The sequence below is a fragment of the Corvus hawaiiensis genome, chromosome 4 (assembly GCF_020740725.1).
Source record: "Corvus hawaiiensis isolate bCorHaw1 chromosome 4, bCorHaw1.pri.cur, whole genome shotgun sequence".
Lineage (NCBI taxonomy): Eukaryota > Metazoa > Chordata > Aves > Passeriformes > Corvidae > Corvus > Corvus hawaiiensis.
Window position 1 is genome coordinate 29,354,762 of NC_063216.1, and position 23,156 is coordinate 29,377,917.

General features: G+C 39.4%; 1 protein-coding gene across 4 annotated transcripts in view; it reads left to right on the forward strand.

Annotated features, from left to right (window-relative positions):
* Nucleotides 1-23,156, forward strand: part of GRAP2 (GRB2 related adaptor protein 2) — a 106,889-nt gene that overhangs the window by 50,884 nt on the left and 32,849 nt on the right. The window contains exon 1 of one of the 4 annotated variants that reach the window (XM_048302281.1): nt 14,972-15,090. The exons of the other annotated variants lie outside the window; for them this stretch is intronic. The gene's annotated coding sequence lies outside the window, so the exon portion shown is untranslated. Of the gene's footprint in view, nt 1-14,971; nt 15,091-23,156 lie in introns of those variants that run through there. 4 annotated transcript variants of the gene reach the window in all.

Sequence of the window (23,156 nt, forward strand, 5' to 3'; positions counted from 1 at the left end):
TGAAGTCTTTTATATACATGCATTTATAAGACACTTGGGGATGTGAGCAGAAAAGGCAGCAAATAAATATGTTTAGAAAGCATAGGTTGTACTAAATCGGCAAAGGGTAAGGAGCTTCAAAAAGGAGAAGGGAAGAAATTGGGCTCCACCTTAGAAAAGTAATGTGAGAGATGCTGAGTGAAAAAAGAACAGTCATCCAGCTGGGATTTATTAAGTGGAAAGCTTTGGTTTTTTTTTTTTAACAAAAGCTGTGGAAGACCAGGAATCAAAGATCACTCTATATTTACCGGCTTTTTGAAGCATCTCTTCAGTAATATCAGAGTATCTCACAAAAACTAATCAACTGATCTTCAGAATATCCTTATGAGTTTGAGAGATTTAAGCCTTGTTTTATCATTGGAGGAATAAAGAGATTTTTTATCTAAGACTACACAGGAAATCTGTGTAAATAAAGCAGTCCTGCATTCAGTGCAGTGATTCAACCATAAAACCAGCCAATCTTCTTTTAGGGTTACAAGGCACTAAGGGAGGGCTGTCAGTACAATTCATAGCCAAAGGAGAGAAGCTGGTGAGAGACTGCCCCCAAGTATAGATGGAGAGGGTTATATCATTCTGGTTACTGGGGAAAATCTACTTTTTTTTCTTGTGTTTTGATTAAAGGCAATGCCATTAAATGGATTTTCAACTAACCCTTGCTGGGAATCTCTGATGGTAGACAGTCTTAAAAAGCCAAGCCCCTTGTAATGAAATTTGAGACTGTGTTTTGAGCTTTGTCTTCATGGGGTCATTTTATGAAAAGTTAGAAAACTTGTATGCAGTGAAGATGATAACACCCATGTTACAGGAAGTTAAAGCCCTTTAGACTGATGAACTACAGATATAGCTAAACATACAAAAGGGAAAAAATATCCTACTAATTGTTCCAAAGGGAGTTTAAAGCAGAACCATTAATACTTGAAAATAGGAAAAAAATCATGTTATTTAAATAAAATTTTCCCATTTTGTTTTCCTTCAGCTTTTAACCACACTTTGCTAAGGCTGTATACAAGCATTATCTCTGTTAAAACATCCAGTCATTGGGATTGCTGGGTGAGCTGACCACATTTCGTGCATAGCTCTGAAGGAGACAGTTGTCACGCACTGTCTGAGCACATGTCATTATTTATGTTACCTCCAGTGAGAATGACCTTGTAACAACATTCAATATGGTTAAGTGAGATTTTTACAAAGGATTTGCACATCCATAATCAAACTGCTGTAGAACATTGAAGAAAATTGATGCAACTTTTATTAGCTGTGTTAACTGACTCTAATAAGGGGTTCCCGGTCTTTCATCCATATTTTCAAGGTACATCTACCAATTGCATCATCTGCTTCTAAGGGATCTGAGAGCTCAGAAAAAAATAAGACTACCACCATCATGGTGGTATCACACTTTTTCTGGGCAGAAAACTGCAGCTTAACTGTGCAATCACTAGGACTCCACTGACAAAAAAGTTTAAATTGACCATCTTCTAGGACTTCTGAGTCCCAGAATAGAACTGTCATTATCCAACACATTTTCCATAGAGGCAGTTGCTCAGAGGAAGATATGGATAACTAAAATCAACAGTACATGTATTTGGTCTACTTCTAATTTGCACTGTAGTTTTTAACATAAGTCTGGCAATGTAAAATATTCTTAGATTGCATAAAAAGCAAGGCCATTTACAAACACTTTGAAGTGTCTTGTCAATGCTAGAGCTGAGCAAAAGGGTGCACTTAGCACTGTAGTGCATTTAGCACTACAGCTAAATGCATTCAGTGTTTGACAGTTGTTGAAGTGGACAATGTCACAACTTCCCTTCTCCTCTCCTCTTCCCCAACATGGATTTCTGTGCAGCTTTGAGACTAAGACACCATTGGAAAAAAACCAATTCTTCTAAAAGTTATTAGATTCTCCAGTGGCATTACATAAGTACAACCTCCTGCACAGGGGCATAGCTGGAGCTGAGAGGAAGGAATGGGATGATTCCCTTCAGAAATTTTAATATATTTGGATTATTCCACATAGTCATAGGAATCACAATGGAAAAAAAAAGAAATATTTATTTACTGTGTTGAGAAGAGCATAGATGTATCTTTTAGCATCAATTTGCTTTGGAAAGGAAAAAGTCATAGGGCTATGAGTGAGATACACATATTCTTTAAGGCATTGTGGAGCATACACTGGAGGCACTCTGATTCCTCAGTTTCTTCGTTTTGAAGTATTAGTGGTTTTCCCCAGTTAATTGCAAACAGAATTCAGTGTGGGGGGAAAAAATATCTAACCATTTCCAAAATTACAGTGATTCCCAGACAAGTCTGTTTGAAGTTAATATTATAACATGGAACTATTGAAATGCAACAACAACAACAAAAAGGACATAAGATGTTAGGGATTTCTTTTATATCAGGATGATCTAATCTCCCACAGAAAATGCATTTCTGAAGTTTCTTCTGTTAGGAGCTACACAGTGTTCCAAACATTTGAGAAACAGATCAGCTGAAACTATTTGTGTGAAAATGTTTGTTTTCTGGAAGAGGGAGAAGGTTACAGCTCATGTCTGGTGAGAAAAAGAAAGCAACCTGGGGAGGCAGAAGGCAGAAAAGCTGCAGGTCATAGTGTTTTTCTCTGCCTTGGTTTAAGAAGAACAGAAAAAAGGGGGGAAAAAAGACTAGTAACTAATAGCATTTTGAGTGTTAGCTAATTTTTTATCAGCCAACAAATAAATTGTGCTGAAACATTAGACTCTACCCCAATGGTGATTAGATATTACAGTACATATGGTATGGAAACATTAAGCAGTGTTTGAAGACCTCACAGCGCCTAAACACAGCATGCTGGCCAACTGGTGACCATACGCTGCAGCTGACATAAACACAGAGTTGTCTCCTGCTTTCCTGCACCTGGATTTGCCACACAGATAAATCTTGGATGTTACTGCAGAGGAAGGCCCAGCAAGGACTTCATATACTTCTCTTTGCAATATATGCACACCACACATCTCCCACCAATAAAAACAGATATAATCTTCTCTTTGAAATGAGTTTGTCGTATCACAAAAGATTTGTTCTCACCTTGTCCAAAAATTGCAGCGCTTCTGTTTTTCTCCTGATGAAACTAGACAACATTACAACCTTTATGTTATACTGACTGCATCTAAAATACAAAAATATTTAGGATTGATGGGTCAGGCTCAAAAGTGCAGCAACAGACTAAATGCTGTACACAGTGACTTTGGTTGGTTTGGACGGTATGTCAACTTGAATAGTCATGTCCTGTAACTTTGTATTCAATATCTGGCATTTCAGTCTTAGAAAATCAAGGCAAAAATTCTGAGTAATTTTTTTCTGACATTAAACATTGTTTCATGGAATTTCCTACTGCAACTTTAGCTTAAGTGAAATTCACAGCATTTTAGAAGATTATCCAAACAAAACTAACACCTGCTAATACTAAGTATTCACAAGCTTCTCCTTCTTCCATTTTACAGTTTAAATGTTATGCAGAATTATTTACGCATTAGTAAATAGCCTTGCTGTTTTTTAGACTTCTGTAGTATTCAATATATGCAAAAGCTGTACCAAAATAACTGAAAATATGCTACAAGTGGGCAATTTCTCTTTGTTCTGTGGCACAGAGCCATACTGATTTAGCTAACGCTAGCATCCTATTAATACAGACATCCTGTTCTCATGTTATTCCACAGGAATATCATCTGACATGTGGAAAGTGGATGACTTTTTTTGAATCCTGCCTGGAACCCACAGAATTAATTTCTCCTTTTACCTATATACCCTGTATAGTGTTTTTGAATACCAGTAGTCTAAATTATATAAGACACCTGTAGCTGGAATAAAGCATAAAGAAAGCTGTTACAAATCTGCTGTAACCACTCTATGGATCTTTACTCACCTTTTCAGAGCATCTAATCTATGGTTTCTGCAGCATATCTCTTCTTCTAGTACTTTTCAGTCCCAGTGCTATTGCACAGCTCGAACAAGAGTCCATTACACTGATTACTTGTTATTCCCTAGTGGTGCTCTCTTCCTAGTTCTGCACAGGCACCTCAGTCTTGACCCAAAGCAAGACTATGTCTTCCTGGTTTTGGGATCCCAATGCACTTTCTGCCAAGCTATTTTAAGACTAACCATCAATAGGCCCTGCTATCCCAGTTTTTAATTAAATCTTTTGGTTAAACCAAGCTTTATCAAATAGGGACTAAGACAGAAAAACAGGTTGAGACAGAGAAATGTTTGCTAGATATAAACACCCACAATACAACTCTATTTGTGACAAAAGAGTACTATATCAGACCCATTACATTATTCCTAAAGACTTCTATTTTCCCCTTTTTCTAAAGCCACTGACCTATCATTTTTACTTTTTGCATTATGTGGATTTTTAACCTTTCTTTTAACAAATATCACTTTTCTTAGCATGGAAAGCTTTTTCACTTTAAATCAACTAAAATTTTTAGAAAACATAGTTTTAAAATATAAGCTTGAGTTGTTTAGGCTGAAGTTTGTAATGAGAAAGTCTGGTAGGAGCAAAAAGAAATTAAATGTTGGTGAGCAGCCTTTGATAGTAGATCTCTTAGGGGACAGAATAATTTAAGAGATACAACATCTAATTATGTTTTAGCTATCTTGATGCCTGTTTGTCATATTACTACTTCTGATACTGTCAGAAACTACTGGAAAGGGAAGATAAGGCAGATTTTTCCTGGGTTTGGCATGCTGAGCAGACATTAACATATGCTATAAAATGCCTCCAGAGACAGGTTGCAGACATTGAAAGACCTCTAGTTCCCTCCTCTCTTGGAACTGTAAACCCAATAATTCAGTACTAAGATCTCCTTCTCTGTGTAACTTTACATTTCCTCTTTCATTCCTGGTTTCTGTTGGTAAGCTTTACAAGCCCTGAATCTGACATCATCACACTAATTAACTCTGGTCTGGGGTGAGCTAAATACAGTGACACGATGGACAAATATAATGAGTTTGTAGCTGGTAATTCAGGTGGTTACTTCTGTCACTGATGAGTACAGGGCTTTCAAATTCTTTTTCAGAGGAATTTTGAAGTTGGGATATTTTAGTTCACAAATAGATGGAGTAAGACTGCATGTATTGTCAGTTAACAAAATTCAGGTGAAGGGCAATAGCAATTTCAGACAGTGACAGCATCTTAGAACTGAGTGACCAAATGTTAGTTGGTTTTTTTCTGACTTATTCTGAAACCACATTAAACCACATACTACTTTCAAGTTAAGCAGTGGAGGTGGAAGCACGTGCCTTCTTTTGCTGAAAGAGTGGAAAGAAAGGCATTGAAATGCAGATTCTTATGGTACAGTTAGAGTTTTCCTTAGTTTAGTCCCATAGTCCCCAGATTTTTATACAGTCACTAAACAATCTTGAATTTCTCTCATCAGCATAAAATCAAGAAAATCATTATGCGCAGCTGTACTGTAAAAGCATCACAATGCAATTATTTCATTGCACAGAGCAGATGCATGCTGCTGGTGTGTCAGAGCCAATAGGAGCTGCATGGAGTTTGTATCAGCAGGAATTCACTTTCACATACATCACCTGAGGACAGGAATGTGCAATGTGACAGGCCCATCACTACCCATAATTCATCTAATTTACTATGGCAAGGAGGATACTTGATTGTGTCTGGAAGTCAACAGGTCAGCAGCTTCATGTAGCAACTCATGCTGTTCCCAGCAGTGCTATGTTCTTACTAATAATTTAATCTTTTATTCAAAGTTCAGCTCCTATGGCTTACCTCCTCCTTCTTGTTTTCTTTCACTTCTGCTTAAAAATATAATGTTCCATTTCAGCAAAATTAACTGCAATTTCATGGATCACTACAGCAGGAATAAGTTTTATACATAATACTGTAATCCATCTATTTGCTCCCCAGAATGCAAATTGACTTGATAAGCAATTCCATATCCTATGTAAATAACCCTACCTCTAATTGAGAGCGCTGTATTTTCAGTGAAGATGGGGCAGAGAAAAGAAGATTGGCTTTGACTTTGTGATAGTTGTTGCAAGATATTTTGTTAACATGTTTTTTAATCTATCATATAGAAAATAGAGGCAGCAGATACCTTGATTTCTTTTTAAACAAAACTCTGGTGTTCTACTAGTGTTTTATTCTTCCTTATTCTTAGAAAAAGCTTCTTTAGAAAAAGTTTTCAGAATTTGGTTCTGATATAATATGCCAGATGACAATATCTAAAACTACTGGCCTCTAGCTAGTAGATACCAATTATGATAGGAGTGAGAATAGAACATGACTCTTGTTCTTCCATCAGTGTGTCAGTAATGGGTAAGAAAAAACACTCTACATGAGGATGAACAATAGCAAGTTTACTTTCCATGGCCCCTTTTAGGTTCAGATTCTCTGTGAGGTTTTCCAGCAGCTGGAATAATTTATATGAACTGGATACTTATTTTGTAGTGTGGATACTTTTCTACTATTAATTGATTGGTATTTCCATTTCTTTTCTCTATAAAGATATTAGTAACTATCAAGAACTTCTTGCAGGTTCAGAGTTAAAATCAATGTCTAGATTGAAAATAAAGACAACAGCTTTTATATGTTGTTACAGATCTCCTAAACTACCAAGTTTCTCAACCAGTTTTATTAAAGTAGAAGTTACTTAAATGTCAATGGTAAAGGTATTTGAGTGGTAAACACTAAGTACTGTCTTTAACTGTAATCTTCATTGAGCTACCAACTTGAAGTCCATTAACTAGTATAATCGAACTTTTCCAGGAGGAACAAACCTATTAAAATTACCAGAGTTTTTAAACAAAAGAAGGAAGTATTCTTACATACCATGCATTAAGTAAATTGTTGCATTTATTGCCACGGAATGTAATGAAGGACAAAAACACAGACAAATTTACAGAAAGTAAATGGCTCTTAAAAATAATTGTTCAGAGATAATCTCTGGCTCAACAAGTCAAGTCAGACTTGTTGCAGTGAAGAATTCCTGGAAGGAATGTCAAGAAGGCATGCTTTGTTTCCTTTCTTCCTGCTCATTTTCTGTAAATAGATCATATTGGCACTCCCAGCTAGAGGACACGGGGCCAAGTGGGCCTTTTGCCTGACTCTGTACACTGCTGTAGTGCTCTTATGTGCATTATGGCATCTTCAGTAGGATTTCTTGGCAAAATCAAATTTGCTTCAAAACAGACTTGTTTCTACCTGTGGCATCTGTCAGAACTGCAGAATGAGCAAACTTGCTGGCTGAAACTGCTTCAGCATTTGCTTCCCAGATGACAGACACTGGGGCTGCTGCTTAGTAACTTGAGTTAACTGGGCTCTCACTGCACTGAGCAGCCACATTAATTATCCTATTCTATCAGTACTCATGTAACTAGGAATTTGTATACAAAAATTCCTTCTAACTGCCTTTGGTCCAATTCCCTTCATTAATCTAGGAAAATACAACTATGGGAGAGTAATATAAAGACCAATCTATTTTAATATGTGCTCTAGAGTCAGAAAGTATTAGTTTGTCTTGCTTACTTTCAAGCCACTAATTTTCAGAAATGCCAAATGGATGCTAATTTCTTTTCAGTTTTCATCATTGCAGCTCATTTGTCTTTATATTCAAAAATATTTCTACTCTCATGTAAGCCTAAACCAGCAGTGATGCCATTTTTCCTAAGTTCTTACTTGTAAGGGTGCTGGTATTTTCAAGTATTTTTTTCTGAAAATAACATGGAAAACTTGTTTTTTCTTACACTTTTTCTAATGTGCAGCTGTAATTTCTTGCTAATTTTTCCTTGAGAAATTCGTTTAAATAAGCAACTTCAGACTTACTAATTTTAATTGACAGGCCTTCTCAAGTGATCCTTGATTCCTTTCAGTGTTATCCATATATTGAAAACTTTGCAATGTGTCAGTGTTGAAGAAGCCCTGTTTATAATGGTGTCTGACTTTCTCTGATGCATTATTTATAAAATAGTTCAACCATGTGAGGCACTTGAACACAAACCTCCAGGTCTTTCTGCAGCCATTTATCCAGTGGCATAACCATGTGCATAATCCAGAAGCAGAAACTGCACTGCCTGTTAGTTCAGTCATGTCTCAGATTAATGAACTTGGGAGACCCCAAGAATTGTTAGAGGCTGCTTTTCTCACTTTTACCTTTTTTTAGTTACTCTTTTATAAAGTGTTCTGCACTTTTTCTAGTTATTTTGCAGTTAGAGTCAGTAAGTGATGCCAGACACTTCTCGTGGTGCTTATTTTATTCTCCAAATCACAAAACTCACACATTTCTGCAAATGTAACAACTCAAATTAGGAATTAGGGCTTCTCTCCCCAAAAAAGGTTGCCGCTTCAATAGCCCAGCCGAAGTGCATCTACACCAATGCATACAACATGGGGAACAAACAGCAGGAGCTGAAAAACACTGAGTAAGTGAAAGACTGTGACATAGTTGCCATCATAGAAATATGGTGGGATGACTCGTACAACTGGAGTGCTGCAATGATGGCTGTAAACTCTTCAGGAGGGACAGGTGAGGAAGGAGAGGCAGCAGGGGAGCCCTGTGTGTTAGGGGGTGTTTTGACTGTCTAGAGTTTAACGATGACGATGATAGGGTTGAGTGGTTACGGGTAGGAACTGGGGGAAAGGCCAACAAGGTGGGAGTCTGTTACAGACCACCCAACCAGGGTGAAGAGGCAGACAAATTATTCTATAGGCAGATGGGAGAAGTCTCATAATTGTTGGCCCTTTTTCTTGTGGGGGACTTCAACTTACCAGGTGTCTGCTGGAAGTACAACACAGCAGAGAGGAAACAGTCCAGGAGGCTCCTGGAGTGTGTGGAAGATAACTCCTGACACAGCTGGTGAGGGAGACAACTAGGGAAGGCATCCTCTGGGCCTGTGGTTTGTGAACAGAGAAGGACTGGTGCGTGATACGATGGTTGGAAGCCGTCTTGGGCACAGTAATCATGAAATTATACAAGTTTTCAGAGTCCCTTGGGAGGCAGGTGTGAAGGAAGGGAGTCCAGGAAGGCTGGACATTCTTCAGGAAGGAAACTTTGGAGTTGCAGGAGTAGGCAGGCAATCCCCATGTACTGAAAGATGAGCCAACAAGGAGGAAAGATTGGTCAGGCTGAACAGAGAGCTTTGACTGGAACTCAGGAAAAAAGGGAGAGTTTATGATCCTTGGAAGAAGGGGCAGTCAACTCAGGAGGATTACAAGAATGTTGTTAGGTTATGCAGAGAGAAAATTAGAAGGGCCAAAGACCAACTAGAACTTAATCTGGCTGCTGCCATGAAAGACAATAAAAATGGTTATAAATACATCAGCAACAAAAGAAGGGCCATGGAGAATCTCCATCCTTTGTTGGATGTAGAGGGAAACATAGTGACAAGGGATGAGTAAAAGGCTGAGGTACTTGATGCCTTCTAGCCCCCATCCTTTAATAGTAAGACCAGTTGTTCTGGGGGTACCCATACCCCTGAGCTGGAAGACAGGGACAGAGAACAGAATGAAGACCCCATAACCCAAAGGGAAATGGTCAGTGACCTGCTACACCACTTAGACACACACAGGTCTGTGGAGCTGGATGGGATCCACCCAAGGATACTAAGGGAGCTGGCAGGAATGCTCACAATATCCACAAATCTTTGATATCATTTGTAGGTTTGGGGTTCAGTGTCCAGTCGGGACGGAGACGGATGGAGATGGATGGTGACGAGAGATCTCTATAGGCAGGTCTTGGGACACAGTCGGTTTATCGTAAAAGGCGTGGGTATTGGGGCACTGCTCAGAGCTGGTAGACTCAGCTCTGAGCAGGCCCAAGAGAGCAAGAGAGTAAGTGGGTGAGAGAGAGAGAGAGAGAGTGTAAGAGCAAGAGTGGAGTGGAATGGAAGTAAGGAAAGGAATGGAAGTCTCTGAAGTCCTGGTTACAATACAATAAATCATCTTCTGTACTGAATATTCTAATTGTCACTAACCAATCTAATACAAGATACAAATCCTATAGCATTTACATACAGCCTATAAGAGTTCTTATATTACCATAGAGTGTTACATCTTAACTTCTAAAAACTACTCTTTGGACCCCTTCTGCTGAGCTAGTAGGGTCTGCTCTGACCCTTGGACCTGTTTGCAAGCAGAGGGTATTGTTCCATCAAGAGGGGATTACTTCAGTCGGCCATACCATTGTTTTCCAGTTGTTCAGTAACTAAGACTTGGTATTTCAAAAGTGGCTTTCATTTCGATGTTGCCTGTAGTTTCCATATTCCCAAAATCTTTTGTCAGGCAATCATATTTATAAGGCTTTCCTGTTTCATCTTCCCCAACAATCATTTACTTAAAATTCTGGAGAAAGAAGCAGAGGCACAAATAATTTCATCCTCCATTTCTCATCTGCGTAAGAAAGACGAGGATTCCATGGTAGCAAAATTAATGAACAGGAGAACTGGATATTGCTTTCTGCAATAACCTTTTGGTCCCATTCAACTGTCCTTAACCAAAAATATAGCAACCATAACAGACCCAAGGAGAAAGCAGAGAGAAAACGTCTAGCCTCTCCTTTTGGTTTGATACCAAAGTAGAAAGAAGTGGTTTGGTTCTACTCAATAATGTATGCAATAAAAATTAAGTGCTTTGACATTTACAGGTTAAAAACACAATATTCAGGTGTTTCACTATGAAAAGTCAACTGAAAGCATGGAGGGCACCAGCCAGTAAAAGAAGAAATGGATAATTTTATTGTCCAGTAAGTTTGTTTAACCACAGCCTAACACCTTCAGCTGTTAAACCACTGCTTCAGTTGGCTTATGGTGATAATGTCGTTAGTATTTTGATCACACCTATAACTAAATCGAAGTGCAAATGTCAGAGTCAGTGAAAGTTACATTACAGAAAAAGAACAATATTTGCAACTAGGGAGAAGGGAAGGAAATGTCTCACGTCAGTCCAGTGCAACCCTTCTATTTACAGGATTGTTGAAGGGCTCTATAAAAGAGCAGAGAGGTGAAGGAATTAAAACAAGAGCCTCCATTTGCCATTGAATTTCTCTGCTAAATGGTAACACCAGTTTCTCTACACCAATTGGCTTGGATCCATCAGCTTTCCCAGCTCGTATACTCAATAGGAGGTGCATTTTGGTGAATGCAGCAGTAGCATAAAAAGGGAATGCAGCCTCCAAATTATTTAAATTATGCTTGTGAATTGTTATTTCACAGCTTTATGAAATGTTCCTGTTCCTATCCCTTTCTTTTATTGGTTACCATAAGGCTGGGTAGATTTCTGTGCAATCCCCAGCTGAGTCACCAGAGAAGGTCCATTTTCATCATGTATCAATTTGATTTCAAGCCCTGACAAACAACCAGCCTCAAGAAGGGAGACAGTCTGTAATGTACTTTATAAAAACAAAAAGTAAAAATATTAAAACTCATAATAAATTTTGATTTCTATGTGAGCCCCCTTCCCACAGCCCCCCTTATGACCATGTTTCTCCTGTGTGATACCTACCACAGTCCAGATTGAGGGATATTTTTAATGCAAGGATTGGCATGAATTTCAAGCAAAAGATCAAAATGGTACCTTTTCAGTTTTCTAAAGAAAAAAGCTAATTAACCTTTTTATCAAACTACACACATTTCCAAATTACTTAAATGGGAAATATACTGGTTTAATTAAGCTTTTGCAGGAAGAGACAGTTGCAAACACTTGGAACAGAGAGAAAGTGGGATGTTTATGAGGAAGGTGCTGCATGGTTTACAACTCCCTGTGTCTTTTTGTTGTTTGCACTTCAAATGGAGTCCATTTTTGTCTCTCTATCTCCTGCTGAGAGAATCTGATTTTATCATTTGTTTCAGTGAAGCTATTAAAAGACTTCAATCATGAGATTCCTCTTTTCCCTTTGTATGTTTCTCTCTCTCTCTGTCAGAGTTGCACTATGACATTGGTTATATGGCAGGATACATTGATTTGCTTTGCTTTACAAGTTGATTAGCTAATCCTCCTGCAATCAAGTCTTGCTTTACAAAAACCTTGGTACCCATGTTTTCATTAGCTGGGTCCACAGATGGTTTGATTTTTGTAGGTCTAGGATTTTGATGTGTATGCCACATTTCCTTCTGTTTCTTTGTTTTTAGTAAATGATGAAAACTTCAAGAGTGACAGCTTGAAGGTCTTTACACATACAAAAGGAACAACATGAACAATGCCAGCATACCCCTCCTCCTCACTTCAGGATCTCAGGAATATTTCAGAGGTGTAAAAAGAACGTACTAACTGACATAGCATTACAATATCAGTATTTTGGTGGCAATGTATCAAAATAGTTGAATCATAATTGAAAGAAGTTATTAGCATAAAAGAGCTTCCTCTGAAAATAAAAAACAAACAAACAAACAAACAAAAAATCTCACCCTGAAATATAAAATTTGGTAGATGTCTGCATTTAAGTAATATTCTAATTGAGCCATTGAGACTATAAAAGCCTGAAGCCTGGATATAGCCATACATTAATTTCCAGTCTTTTGGTTTTGTTTGTCAGTTAATGTCAGACAAATCATGTGAAGCTGAACACTGTATGGGTCTTAGTGTTAGTAGACAAGACATCAGCATCTGATTGTTGCATTTTGTGTCTCTGTTCTTGAGCCAGCTCCATGTGAGCTACAATGCTACAATGGTGCATATATGACTGTTTTTTAGTTTGCTGGCAAGATTGACATCTCTAATGCAAAACAAAAAATATTTTTGGCTGAATAGCTAAGAGTATTTGATCTTAAGCCAAATGGAAAGTTGTACTTTGCCCAAAGGCATTTTTTATTGTTTAATGTGTTTTTACCTTTTTATTCAAATCAAAGTGAATTGTGAGATAGAGGACTGGTTTTAGCTGGAAAATCAGAACATTTCATATTGGAAGGATTTAAACTATTAAAAATGGCAAAAGAGTAATTTAATAGCAGTTATAAAACACCTTAATTGGTCTCTGTAACTTTTTGAACATTTTGAAGATATAATTAAGAATACTTTTTTCAGTACTAGGTAGTTCAATATTACCAATAAAATTTTGCTCATTTCAATATGTAACACCTGTGCTCTTTTGAAGAACACAGATGGAACCTCAGCAACCTGGCTGCTTGTTCTACAAAGTCAACAGTAATTAGGAGTTAAAGTGGGGGGTTTTGTGCTGCTTTTGAGCAACAGGCTGGAAAAAGTATAGGCCATTTGGCCAGGCTCTGAACCATATCCAAGGAAATGGTACAAAGAAAAGTGGCTTCAAGAACTCAGGGCATGTGGATCTCACTGACTCAGGAACTCAATAATTTATGAATCTACTTCAGCTGCAGCAAATGGCACTTTCACGGCTTACAGCTAGCCGGCAGAATTTAGATGATGTTTTTAGGCTACGATTTTAAGAGGTCCTAGACTGGTGGCTGCAGGGGGAAATTTCACTTGATGTCAACTCCTTTTTGTTTCCTGTGAAATGCCGCATGTTAACGACTGCAGGCACCGCACCAGGCAGGGCCAGGGCAGGGGCTGGTGTTTCCTAAGGCGGATTTCTGCTCTCCAGTAGCAATCATTTTCCAGCCATCGATGGTCCTTCTCCATCTGGGGCCCCACTGACCCCTGGCAGCCCTCAGGCTGCCTTCAGGAGGAGGGACTGGAGCTCAGACGGCAGAAAAGAAAAGATGGGAGGGAAACTGCCATTCAGAGGCCACGGCCCAGCAGGGTCAGGATGAGTGTAGGGCAGGAGTAACTCTTGTGCCTGTGTAATTAATGATTGGCGTTACTTAACTATGGGGTAGATGCAGCTGGACTCACACCACAAGCACCACCCTGTCCTTATCGCGCCCCTTTGCCCCAGGAGAGTCAACCTGCTGCCAATCACCTGCACACGCCCCGCCCCTTTCTCTCCTAGCCCAATCAGAATATTGCCTCCCTTCCCCCATAGGGTACCTGCAGCCAGAGGGGCTGTCAATCATTCGCTAGGCTCCGCCCCTCCGTTACGGTCCCTGCTGTGAGGGGTGGGAGAGCACTCCCATCGTCTGTAGGGTTGTGAGGGGAGCTGCTTAGTGCGGTAAGCCGGAGTGCAGCCGCTTTCACCTGAGAAGAAAGTTTTATTTTGCATCCATCAGTATTTTACCATCTGAAAGATGGTAGTGACAGGCCAGGCAAACCATTACTACCCAGAGCAGACAACAGTCACTCTTGTCCAGGCCACCACAATACACGCCTGCTAGAAACCAAACTGATGCAACAACTAAATAAGCAAATGTGCCTTTTCTGTGTTCTTGTAAGAATCACATTTTTATAGATCTTTTTCTCACAGCTTGAAGGCAGCCCCCTGGTTCACACTTACTGCAGAATCTGGTGAAATCCTAGTTCCTCTCATATAAACTCCCTCTTGGCCTGTGCTTACATAGGCACAAGATGGTTCTTGCATTCGCCTGCATTTGCTTATGGAGATCCAGGCGTGCGGGTGCTCTGTGTATATACACCCATGGACTCTCTCACATCACAGGGGGTGTGTGGCAGGAGAGGTGCTCCACAAATTCACGTGCTGATGGCTTATGGCCACTGCTGTCCCCCCGTAACAGAGAAGAGAGTGTATTTTAGGACACCTGTGATGGCTTGCTCTTGGGAGTCACTACTAATATTTGAAGGGGCCAGTGTTTTCCAGACAGATAGATTAAATAAATGAGCATTGAGCAAGCTATGAGGTGCCCCAGCACAGCTGTAGCATTCAGAGAAACTGCTCTCAAGCAGTTTCCCTCGCAGTAAGAGAGTAAAACCACACTAAGCTGAGTCCCATACCCAGCTCAATAAGCTGCTGTGACTGTGAGTTCCGCATGGTTTGTGGTTTGTACCCTAGCAGCTTGATTGGCTGCGCTTCATGAAGGAGAGGCTGAGATGCTGGGCTGAGACTTGTGTGTCCCACATGTCGCTGCAGACCCTGGCCCTTGCTAAGCATTTATACTGAAGACAGATTGTTATGAGACTCGTGCCATTCCCCCACTGTTTTGTGTCATCACAGATCCTGAAAGACCAGAGTGTAACCACCTGCCACAAAGGTACAGATCTGCTTGGGTGCTTGCTTCTTTTGCTATCAAGTTTTATGGGTAGATGCATTGGCTAAATTAGCATCTCATTTTCTACAGAGTTAAACAAGTAAGGTCTTAGCTGCAAGGCTTGAAATTCAGTGTGTTTTCTTTTCCACTGCAGGTGCATCAGCTTTTTCTCCTTGTCAGTGGGGGATCAGGACTGTGCTCAGGAGGAGTGTATTTATTGGAACAGAGCAAAGGAAAAAAATAAATGGGAATATTTTTTTTTTATTAGTCACAAGCACAAAGCAAAGAAATAACCAGTTTTCCCGGAAAATTTAAGGTTGCTCTAGCAGAGATCAGACTGTTGTGTCTCTGAGACACCCAATGTGATCATACCAAAAGGCGCAAGATGCCTACAAAGAAAAATGCTTCTGGCAACTAGGGTTTGGCATTGTTGACCCTCCTTTTGGTCAGAACCAGGGCTCTGCTGCTAAAGTAAGCTGTTTGTCCTGATCTCTTATGTCTTCTGTGAAATGTGGTGGTTTCTCAAGGGGTCAGACATGAGTGTAATTTTTCCTCAATTGCTTTTTAATGTTGTTGTAAAGCTTTTTGATGCGCTGTAACCATAACAGGCACTATTGTTATAAGACACATCTTTAGACTGGAGTGCTATAGAGCTGTATGGCAGGGTCTTGCATGTGTTTCATGTGTGTTTGTGTGCGCAAAGTTCATAATACTTGTCTTGTAGGAGCAAAAGGAGCAAAAATCCGTCTCCAAGACATGATTTAGTAGCATCCTATCAGTACAAAATTTTCTTAGAAAAAACAATAATCTAAAATCTCTTCAGCAGCAGCAGGAGAGCCTGTCACATTTATAATTGTCTGGTGAAGAAAGGTTTAACAATAGTGACTGAGCTTTTAGTAAATGGGCATGGCAGGAGGAACTGGGCTTTGGGATGAGAAAGATTTGCCTACCAGTTATGTTTTGGCATGGAAGACCGTAGGTGATGCTGCCAGCAATGCCAGTCATACACTTGAAAGTGGAAAAGAGAGATGCTCATGCTTTAGCCTCTGCTCCCAGGTTTCTGAATAGGAAAAAATCTCTGGCTATGACGTGATGGCAAAATGAGTTGTGGAACAGATAGGGAGGAAACCTGCTTCCTTAGCAGCGGCTCAATGAACAAATGCTGTTGCTCTTGCAGTGAAGCAATTCCCTTTACTTTCCTATTTAGTGATATTTATTTTTATTTCATTCTTGCATTTGAACTTGACAACCCCATGGATAAGAGATTAAGCACAGAATAGCACTGTCGTTCCTGTTTTTATCAAGAAAGCAGAATAACCTGGAGATGGATGGATATTCAATGTGAAATGTACACAGCTAAATTTAGCTTAGTTTTGTTGTCTAGATTTTGGATTTGCTTTCATCTCTATCACACCCTTCTGCACACATCTCCTAAAATTATTAAGACTGAAGGATCTGCCTGGGCAAAACAGGCAACTTTCAGAAAACCAGGGCTCTGCTGCTCAAGTAAGCTGTTTGTCCTGATCGCTTAGGTCTTCTTACTTTAGTTTGCGTAAGGTATAGAGGGTCTCCAAGCTTGTCTGGTTTCTGTAAGTTATAGCCATTACTCTAGTAAGAGACGTTACTTTCCTCTTCAAACTTTGTCTTCCTTTACCTGGTCACATGGAATTCTTTTTTTTTACCCATGATTACATTTACTCTTGCAACCATACACCAAATGCCTTCCGTTTTTGCTGATTCAAGGGCCAGCAGTGCAGTTGCAGTGTCCTCTGCACAATGTTACACTTTGCCTTCCCAATCAACTTGCAGCTTGACAGCAGCTTTCTTTAGCCACAAGCAATATCTGAAAGTCTGGCAGGTGAGAGGTTGCTATTAAACCATAGATCTGGAACTACTGCTGTAGGCAGTCTGTTTGGTTTATTTTTATTGTCTGATACAATGAAAACTATCTTCATTCTCTTCCCTATGTTTCTTCTCTTAACAGTATTTTCATTTGAAATTCTCCTCTTAGTGAAGTTGTAAGATATAAGTGTATGTACGTATGTGTGTATATATATGTATGTATATATACACACACACACACGATAAAATACACTCACTGGAAAGTTCATTCTCTGGTATTAGTTAGGAAGAACCTACCCACTGTGGCTGACAAAATGCCATATATTTGACAAGTAAGGAAATATTGCTACCAACAGTAGATATGCCTATGTCTTTGGGGCTCATTTTTGTTTGCTTAGATTTTTATAATATAATAAGGCCCTGATTTCTTCTACCTTTCTTCCTTATCTCCATAGTCTGGTTTTGGTCTAAGAAGAATGTACCAATTCTGTCTTTTTTCAAGTCCTCAAATTGCAATATGGAATCACAGAATTACTAAGGTTGGAGAAGCCTCTTAAAGTTGAGTCTGACCATTAACCCAGCACTGCCATGTTCACTGCTAAGCCATGTCCCAAAGTGCCGCATGTATAATCAATATAATGATTGCATTACACTTGATCTAAAGCTCAGGGCTGACTACCAGCCATATTCCAGTCAGGACAAATGTTGTCCATAAGTCCCTTGATATCTTTCAAAAATCTTTGTTTTGTAGCTCCCTTGAAGGAGTCTTCCTAGTCTTTTTAGGTTAGCTTTCCACCATTCTTTGTATATTTGGCCAGCAGGAAAGGAAGTATATTACCATCAGTAACTTTCTCTTTCCTGCACAAGCCTTTCATCTTAATGTCTACACACATTTTTGCCTATTGATGGGCATTTTGCCCAGCTTTTAAGACAGGTGAGTGTGAATGCTCTCAGTTTATAAATATAATCAGGCTTATGTACATGGGTGTGATGACACTGAGATGACAGAAGCACTAAAACTGTACCAGCCTAACTTGACAATCTGCAAAAATAAACTGCTCCTCTGAGATGGCAATATTATGGATTTTGGCACCCCATTCCATTGAAATATCTCCATGTATGGCTGCACTGCACTTTTTAAATGTGTCCTACAGTGCAGAGAGGTGAAGTGACTTCCCAGGAATGCACAGCAAATCTTCAGCTGAGCTGGACTTGGAAAATGGATTCCTGCTCTTCTTTTTTCACCACTAAACAAGGCTGACTTGTTTCTGCATTTTATAATGATAATTTAATTGTAAATATGATTTCAAATGAGTGCTTTTTTAAAGGGGGGGAGGGAAAGAGACTTGCACAAACATGAGTAGAACTGGTAGTGACATCAGCTAGGCTAACAAATGTGTGTACTGTCATTTTCATGGTTCAAGACACAGACTAATTCCCATGAGACAGCCCTTTTAGGGGGCTGATATTATACTCAAATGCTTCTGATGTTTGATCACTACTGTCCCAGGGGTGTTGAACTTACCCAGCTGGGGAATCTGGTGGAGAGGAAGGGCATCTTTCTTTTCTTTTGACGTTAGCCCAGAATGCTATGTCTGAAGCATAGTTCCTGTCAATACTGTTTTTAGAAGGATTTCAGATAGATGAGAATGAAAAAAAAGTGTTTTGGAAGGGTCTGAATTCTTCATGTAGCCTTATTTTTTTTTTATATTATTGTTCTGCTAATTGGAGAACTGTACTAAAGTACGTTTTAAAGAATATCTAAGCGGGAGGGACTATCTTTGCAGAATAAGCTTGCTAAGAATGGACAAGTTATCCTGGCACTAAAATCAGAGGTCAGTACTGCAAAATATTATGAGATAGAAGAAAATTAGTTGAATGCCTAAATGAACATCATGTGCAATAATGAAATTCTTTTTTACCTCTCTCGGAACTCTAAGATCCATCCTTCCTCTCTCTCCCCAGCTCAGTCTTTTTTTATATATGGCTTTATCTTTTTGGAGCAGTGTACAGTACTAATAACATGCCATTTTTTCCCCCGGAGGCACTGAATGCCTTACATTCTCTAGTCTTTCCTTTCCAGTTCCCCAATTTTTTTTTTTATTTTTTTATCTCATCATGAAAAATCTACCAGTAACTCATAGAGTACAAACTTAAACCCTCGGAACTCTGGCATTCCTTTTTTATTTTTAAAATCTAGCTACATAAATGCCATCATGTTTCCAGGTCATAGGCACTCCAAGATACAACTGAGTTCTGGCACAGGAGAAACTCCCCATAACCTTGCAATCTAAACAGGGGTTATTTTAGGATGTGGACCAACTTCTGAAATCGTCTCTGTGTGTAATCGGGCTCTGGTAATTGTTTTTCATGTGAAGTGTACAGTGTCTAAAGCCAGGACACTGGAGGCATCTCTCTCACTGTTTGTACATGGCACTTGCTGTTCCACACCAGACCATTTGTCTGTCACACCCAGTACTCTTCCCTAGTAGTGGTCAAAAATATTGATTCTGAGAAAGGTGACCGAACCCTCTATGAACCAAGTGTGCAGAGCTCTACACGGGGATGGAACAAACACTTTCTAACTCTGTCAGGGAGATTAGTTTACAGTTTCAAGTGGTATTATCAAGTTTCAAGCTGTATTATCATTACACTGCTTGGACTGCACTTTCTTGATAATTCTAATGGTGTAACAGATCTCTGAGATTAAATCCATCAAAACAAAAAAAATCTCCCAATTTACTCAGCTCTCAAAGAGAACTGAGTCTGTAAATACTTACCCATCTTAGACAGAAGATGAATCTTAATTCGTTGAAGCCATCAAGTACTGCTACATTCTTAGTAGAAGGGGGTGAACAACAGGCAATATTACATTGCAAAAAATTACATCAGTGTTGTCATAATCATGTCATTACCCTCAGCAGAGGCCATGTGCAGCACCTGCATCCTTTGCCTACTGATTTGACATAGCATATATTGCTATGTCCTGTACCCCAAGTATGGCACCTGTACTATGTGCCTGAATGGTTTAATGCTCTCTTCTCCATTTGCTGTAACAAGCCCATTCACTAGTGATATTCTCTGCATGTTTGTGCTGTCAGATTAGCTTTAAATGATCTTCAAGAAAATATTTTTCCTTTCCCACGACATCACAGCAAGGCAGTTCTCAGTGGGGCTGGCACTGCTGCTCACAGAGTTTCCTCATTCCGAGCAGCAGCTGCTTCTCTCTGTTTCCAACAGAAGTGAAGCCAACTGTTCCTGCAGAAAGATGGTGGAGGTTCTTCTGTCTACTGAGAATCCTGGTGTGAAATAACATTTTGAAAGGACCATTCTAACTGTGGGCAGTTCAGGTGTCTTGAAAGCTTCATTTGTAGCATCATCTGAAGGAATAAATTAAACTCCAGGGGTTGTTTGAAGGGAAATTTTATAATAAAAAGTATCATAAAGGTAAAAAAAAAATTGGAAAAAATCATCATGTATTGTCTACACAAGATATCTGTAATCTTTAAGTAGACTAAAAATCTGGATCAATTATTCCATTATTGTGGCTATAAAAACAAATGAAAGAGCAAACCCAAAGTATCAAGTTTCTTAAAGAACCCATATTTAAGAATAATTTTACTTAGGAAATTAATTAATAGATTTTCGTGTAACGTCTCAGGAAATTGATTATGTGCCCGTAGAGTTAATGCTGTAATTCTTAATATATGCTGTGCTTCTCATACATAGGAAAACCACTGAACCTGTATTTTAAGTTCAAAACTCAGATCAGCTGAAGGTACACAGACATGGCAAGTACCCCTGTAGTACATACTAATTAATTTTATTTTTGTTTTTTAACTAGTTTTCAACATTGTTCTGACTGTTCCCCTTGACTGTTGAAGTCACTGGAGCAAGCAGGGTTGAAGCAAGCACAAGATGATGGCTGTAGAAATTAATCATTAATTAATAACTGCAGCTGGGGAATGGGTTTAGAAATACTTTCTTAAATCTCCAGGGCTTTTGAGGGTCAGTTCTTAAAGCATCCTGAGCTTTATTATTAATTAGTTCTTTTACAGAAAAGCTTCAACTGACATTCAGACGCTGTTGACATTGGATGCTCTGACTCCTAAGGGTTATATCTTCCTTGCCAAAAACAAGCAGTGCTTTAGTAGTCAAGTGGTTTACACCAGGCGTATTGCTCAGTATGGAGTCTCAGGGAAGAGAAGGCACAGGTGATTTCATGGCATTGCGGCTAGCTGTGGCCAATGCAATATGCCTCCTTGGAGGTGTACCTCTAACAGGTAGGTAATAATTCCATTGGGAATTTATTAAGCAGTAGCTGTCTTGATGTAAAAAAGAAAAAGAAAACCAACTAAGCACATCAGTTCTTGAGATGCAAAAGTCATAGCAGAAGGAAAACCCAGGCCTCAGCAAGCTCACATTCTAAGGAGATGGGTAAAGGAAGAGTGGGAAGTAGAAGGGAGGAAAGATGAAGGGCTTGTTTGGATGAGGAACTCTCTCCCAGTGTTGTCCCAGGGCAGTTGTTTCAGTACTCCAGAATAAAAATTCCTTTTTCTGGCCTGAGTTCTGTCTCTTTGGTAGTGCCTTAAAGCTCCCCACACCTGCTTTTAAGCATCTTACAGTAATAAATAGTCAGGGCACCACCCTTAACTGAAGGATCCTTTCCTCTCCACAACCAGCTAAACAGTTTTTACCATTCCTTGCATACCATAACTTACAGAGACACTGGGAATGGTTGCACACTTGTGACCACGGCTTTGAGTCTTCTAAGCACTTTGTGATTTCAGCTGGTAATTTCGGGGAGATTTCTAAGGAAACCCTCAGTGCTTTAGGAGGTGGTTTTAGTGACTCAAACAAAGTCAAGCCCTTTTCTCTGAGTCTATACTGAATGATGTGCCCAAGCACATTTCTTGCACATGAGACCCACATCTGTAGGTTGATTGCCTGTGGTCATCAATTATCCTTCCGCTAATTGCATAAGCCTGAAGGCATTTTGCCCTGGTAACCCAGGCAGGTCAGTTTGATTACAGTTTGCCTTCTGCATATCTGACATTTCGATTTGAATTGGGCAGTTATTGCTTCTGGTCCTAACCTGCTGTGCACTGCTGAAAAGCACTGGAGGATGGATTTCATTGTTAGGGGAAGGAATAAAGAGTCAGGGAAAGCAGCAACCAAACTAGAGGTGCCCTCCAGGGTAAAGCTGGGGTCAAAGGACACAGTCATCATATTTTAACATTCAGACTTACCAGTTCAGCTAACCCATACCAGGCATATCCAGAGAAGTGTTATTTTCAATGCGGGAAAAAATGCCAGAGCTCATAATAGGGCTTCTTAATTAAAGTGCTGGGTAGTTCTAGCAAGTGAAGACAAAGGAACAGCTGTAATTCTTTAAAACACATCAGGGAGAAGCTATACAGCAGTGTGTGGTCTGTGCCCAGCACTGCTGCATCCCCACCCCGATGGAGCCTATCAGGATACCAGAGACACAATGTGAGTCTGAATATAATTCATAATTTGTGAAATGCACTGGGAATCTCTTGAAGTGAGCACTGGTTATTTTCCTAATGAATTACTGCTGTTTCGAACGGTTTTGTTTGTATGTTTAATTTAACTTTATTGCTTGAAATACTTTTTACTTTTGAGCAGAATGTTCTTTTGAAATGTTGTTCTCCTTTTCAGTCTAAATCTTGGCATGGTATTTTTAGGAAGTAGTTTTGAATGCATCAACTTCTGCTCTGCAATCTTAGATGCTTAATTGACTCAAGCTTCAGAAGGGCTGAGCATCTACCGCTTTCCTTTCTAAGTTGTAGAGATGAGCAAAGTCCAACCACCATCAGACGGAGCAACCAAGAAAAGAATATCCCAAAATTCAGTGAATGCTTTCTGGATATTTGTAGATTAGCTTCTTTTACAAAGATGATCACTTTATTAAGTATAATCATTTTTGTAAAGCTAAACTAAAAAGCAAGGGTCATCTGTCAAGGCAAAAGAGACAGCCTACCGTTATCAAATGTAGCAAGATATGCAGTAGTAATGAATCTGAACGTTGCAATCCTTAAATCTGAATGCCAGTAAAGTAGATACAAGTGCAAGAAACTGATAGAGACCTGAGCAGAAAATGGAAGTGCCGTGAGTATAATAGGGTTTTGATTTTTTTTTCATATGGAAGCAGAATTGCAGTGTTGATAAATTTTGGAAAAAAATCATCTTATTCATCATGGAAG